Below are 5,590 nucleotides of genomic sequence, written 5' to 3'. Positions count from 1 at the left end.
TTATAGTATGACTAATTATGCATGTGTTTAGTGTATTAAATATGCTTGTGGGCCCATTTGTAATAAAAAAGAGGACATTTTTGTAATTTTGACCCAGAAAGGTACACCTATAATTATATATAATTTATGATTGAGACCACATTATTATGCGGATATATATGAGATATTCGGCAGGAGTTGGCTCTTTTGAGCAACATAGTGGTAAAGTCAAACACGAATAATTACCTGGCTCGGGTGATCTTAGGGGTATATTGGTAATTTGGTAAATACTAAGATTTATTGAGTAATGAGAGTTAATTGGTGAGTATTTTGGGTTTGTGGATTTAATTGGGAAATTGTGGTTAAAATTTGAGGATTAGTGGGATTTTTGGGACAAGACTAAAATGCCATTGGTTTTTGTCAAGGGGCATTGTATGGCTAGGGTAAATTTGTCTTTTGACCGTGATATTATAAAAAATTGATTCTAAGTGCAGATAACTTTGAGCCATTCACATAGTATACTCACTCGCTATCTCTTGGGTACCTACTTAGAGGGGTTTTGGAACTAAAGAACAAAACTTGAGCATTCACTAGGGATTGGAGGCTTGGAAGGGAGAATATAGGATTGGGAAAGTGAAGTATTGCAATTGATTAAGCTAATTCTATCTTAAGGAAATCGAAATTGTCTAGTTGAGGTATGGATTTATTATGTTGATAAGTGTTCTTCATTTCTTTCGGGAGAGTTCTTGAATTCTATGCCTAGGGGCTATTCTTGGTGGGATTGAAGGATGTTTTGTGGAGATTAAGAGTTGTTAAGCTAGGAGAACCAGTTAGGAAGCTCGAATTTGCAGAGGTAAGTTAAGGTTTGGAATCTTTTTAAGTTCTCTTTTTTTAGTTTATAGAGAAAGCTTGAATTTTTTGTTTTAGTTGAGTTTTAGAGGTTTTGAAGGTTGGTTGTTGTGTATCTGAGGTACTGGAACAATTTTTATTGTAAATTATGGTTGAAATCTAGTGTTGGGGTAGTTTTGGGAAACTTTCTATTTCTAAAAATAGCTGGTTTTCTGGGTTCACAGGTTTGCATTGAGGCGCTTAGTATAAGCATCGCGACTCGCTTGAACATCTTCGAGGCTAGGGTTTTAATTCAGGGGAAGAAATTGGTATGCTCTCTGCTTAGTCAGGCGCCACGACCCTTAGTGGTGACCATCGCAGTGCTAATTGGGGAAAAGTCTGAAATGAGGTTTTGGGTTTTGCGAACCCAAACCAATGGGCTCGAGAATGATTATACTACCCAATTTAGTAGGATTTTAGGTCCCGAGGGGCAAGGGTTTGGTTGTGAAACCCTTTACTGGTTTATTTGTTGATGAATATTCCTTATTATGGTTGTGACTAGGGTGTACCGCTAGGCTCGGGAGGAAAGGATCGCACTCAGGGTCGTCATACCTAGTTTGCTCAAGACTGGAGGTAAGAAAACTACACCTGGATTGTGATTAAGGCTTGAGCCCCGATTACGGAACATGGTTATAACCATGCTTGAAATGTTTGATTAAACATGATTGAATTGCACTATGCATATCTGTATTAAGTGATAAATTCTTATCTGTTTGTAATTGATTGAAAAGCTCGGCTTATATGTCGTGGTCAACATTAGCATGCGGAATGTAGGCCGTTATGGCTGGGCCAACCTGGAAGCGTGATATACGCTTACACGACTTTATAGCTACATGGAATATAGAGCATGTTTCATGCTTAGTCAGCTCTGAAGCTGTTTCAAAAGGAATAATGCGATGGGTATCTATGTCGCTCTATAGCCGCTTAAATGGATTGAATGCATGCCTGAGTGTTTGTTATAACCGGTAAGCCTGCTATTTATGATATGAAATCTGTTGAATGTCTATTTATGTTATTATATGTGTTTTCTTGCTGAGCTTTGGCTCACGGGTGCTACGTGGTGCAAGTAAGGGCAAGGAGTAACTAGACCAGCCATGAGTTGGAGAGCTTCAGGGGCGATGTGTACATATGCAGCCGGCTCGATCACCATGGTTGAGACCTCTTTTGTGGATCTAGGACCATAGTTAATTTTGAAGCTTAGGTCTTGCACTTTGTACCTTGTTTATGGTTGTAAGGGCTTATAAACTCTTTCTGGGATCCCGTGTACAAACTTAAACCTTTTTAATGAAATATTACTATGTGACAAAAAAATTTAATACCTGATCCTTGAGTTAGTTTTAATTACACATTTTATGTCCAAATGACTCTTTTAGCGAGTTAAGCACTATTTAAAACACACAATGTAACGCTCCTAGATTAGCAGAGTATTGCACCTTCCCCTAGGTTGTTGAAGGATGTCTAGAGTTTAACAAGCAGAATTGCTGCTATAAATCGCTTCGTATGAAAATCCACTAATAAATATCTCCCTTTTATAATTAGTTAAGGGGGATAAAAAAAAACTCGAGTGGACTAACGAATGCGAGCAAGCCTTTCAAGATCTGAAGAAACATCTGCCTCAGCCTCTGATTCTATCAAAGTTTGTTAACGAAGAGGCTATAATGTCCCAAATTTGCTAATAGGGCTTAGGGCCTTGATTAGCGTGCCACAAGGGAAATAATTGATTTAATTATGCTAATATGTGAATCAAATTATTATGTGATTAGAAATGCATGTGTAGGTGAATTAAAAATGCATGTGGGCTCAATTCGGTAATTAGAGGCATATTTGTAATTTTGGCCTGTTAAGGGCATAAATGTAATGTATTTGTGTGTTGTGATTGATACCATAAGGGCATGGTGATATATTTGTGATGTACGACCCGAGATGATCCTAGGGAGCAGAATAGATAAATAGTCACAACGGGGTCGAATACCCGACTCAGGAGGAGCCTAGGTGTATTTTGGGAACATGTTTGGTGTTTGAGAATTATCAGGTAATGGGTAGTGATTTAATGTTTGTTTAAGTGTGTCAGGGATTAAGTGGGGATCTACAAGAACACTCGAGGAATTAGCAGGATATGGCGATTGATGGAATTGCCCTTGGTGGCACTAAAGGATTAAGATGGACATGGGGATATTTTGGACTTTTAGCTAGGAGATAAACTTAGACTTGTCTCAGATTCTAGAACCCAGTTAGAAAGAAAACCAAAATCTCAGCTCTTGCTCTCTCTTATTTGGCTTTCCCCCTCTATTTGAAACTTAGAAGCTGATGGAATTTTGGGGAATTGGGACTAAGAAATTGAAGGATGGAAAGCTTGCTATGTCTGGGATTAGCTCAAGGATTGAGGATATCACAGAGGTAAGGGGATTTCCGTTATTATTTTTATATTATTTTGCTAGAACTATAGGCTTGCATGTGAGTGGACTAGTTTAGTTTTGAGTGTTTGATGAGTATATGGAACTGTTTATGGGATCGTTATGATGCCTAAGCTTTGTGGATGAGGATTCTAGGCTCAATTCTTAGTTTAAATTGTATTTGAAGTGTGAATTAGGGGTTTAGGCTCGGGGAAAAACGCAAAGAAATCGTGGGAATTCTAGGTTTGAGGCTCGAGTTGCGGCCCTGTTCATTAGGTGCCGCGACCCATTTGGATATTGAAGCCTGGGGGCCTTGGAAATTTTCCCAGGCACCGTGTTGCAGGGTATAACGCATTGTGGCCTGTGTCCTTCAACAAGGAGGGCTTGCCCTCTAATTTTTAGCGGGCAATGACTTAAAATAACAAAAAGGAGAAAATGAAGGTTTTATGCTCGGGAACCCAAATGTTAAGGCCCGGGAATGATTCTACTACATGGTTTAGTAGAATTCAAAGTCCTGAAGGCTAGATTAATATTTCGAAATTCTTATTTGGTATAGGGCTTGATGGATTGTTATTGTGGATGCGTTGTGACTAGGTTTATGATGAAGCTCGGATTGGAGGACTGTGCTCGGGATCGCAGTGATCAATCAGCTCGGGACACAGGTAAGAAAACTGTTGTACCCGTAGAGCAGGGCATGGCCCTACTGTATGTGTTACAGGGCATGGCCCTATTTTTTATGTTTAATATATGTGTGAATATGTATGAATATTATGTTGTGTTATGCATGTTTATGAATGAACGGCGAAGGCCGAGAATTGCAAGAAGCCACGTACGGCAAGGGGTCGAGATCGGTGTTGAGCACGCTGAGTGCAGGCCGCTAGGGAGAGACCCTCCAAGGGTGTTGTATCCACCCACTCGGTGAACACCGCGAACCCATGGCCTAGTAAAGCATTTGGGTCGGCATAGGTCATTATGTGTTTAGTCTGTTGACTATTTCTGTTATTATTATTTGATTGGATTATGGTTTGTATGCGTTGAGTTTTCTTGTTGGGCTTCGGCTCACGTGTGCTCTATGGTGCAGATAAGGGCAAAGGAAAGGTCGACCAACCATGAGTACGGAGAGCGTGGAATGACTGATACATGTTCGGCCTACCTTGCTGTCACGGGCAGGGTTATTTTGAGAAATGCACTCTAATGAATTGATTTGTCACTTACGTCGACCATAATTATATTTTTTAGTTGTAATACATTTTCCAAACAGTGTTTTGGGATCCCAAATGTATAACTTCTTATTATTATAATGAATGTCCAAATCTTTGTAATTAATGTCGTTAAATGAGTTTTATTTCAATTTAGTCACACTTATAACCTAAAACCTCCATTAGCAAGCTAATGGCACATTAATAACTCACATGGTAACAACTCTAAGGTAGTAGGGCGTTACGACTTGGTATCAGAGCATGCAAAGGTTTATGGTTCCTGTCGATCGTCCGAACATGTACGCTCGCTGCCAGTGACTAGCTCGACTCAGGGTTGGTTAGTATTCAATGAAATATATGCTTAACTACTTGTTTATGTTTGTAATGTCCTGCGTTTCGGGTCGGGATTATTTTCCCAGAGTTAAGAATATTATTTAAAATAATATTATATTTGTTTGGAATTTATTTCCATGAGTTATTGCTAGCCAAATTATGAATTTTGTGTTTAAAAGTCAAGATAAGACTTTCGGTCTTGGACCGACACAAAAACCCTGATCGGGTAAAAATCTCAGAAAATAAAATGAAAAACTATGGAAAATATATTTTGGGCATAAAATACATTCATAAAAATTAAAGTTTGGTCAAAAATAATAAACTTAAGGGAAAATGGAAATTTTAGGGCATTTTGTGTTAAATGCTTAATTTTACTGAATTTGGGAATTTTATTCCATGAATGGACCTTAGGTTAAAATTTATTGTGTGATTAATTAAATTAAATGTGAGAGACATTTAATTTAATTATTATGTGTTAAGTTTTATTTTTAAAACTTAATAAGAGTGAAAAAGATTATAGGAAGTCAAATGGGAATTTTCTTCTTAGGAAATATTTATTAACATTTATATATAAATAAAATCAAAAGTAAAAAATATATGATCACATATATAAAATGAGTGGTGGCCGGCCATGTGAGGTTTTAATGGTGTGAACAAAATTAACTAAGTTTTAAATCTCATTTTAAATATTATTGTTAATGGCAAGTGGATAGTAAATCACTCAAGTGTTTTAGGATATTTTAGAGTAGTCTAGACCCTTCTAACCCCCCCCCCCCCCCAAAAAAAAAAAAAATCTGA

This window comes from Humulus lupulus, chromosome 3 (genome assembly GCF_963169125.1).
Source record: "Humulus lupulus chromosome 3, drHumLupu1.1, whole genome shotgun sequence".
NCBI classification, from domain to species: domain Eukaryota; kingdom Viridiplantae; phylum Streptophyta; class Magnoliopsida; order Rosales; family Cannabaceae; genus Humulus; species Humulus lupulus.
Note: the sequence above shows the minus strand (reverse complement) of the source record.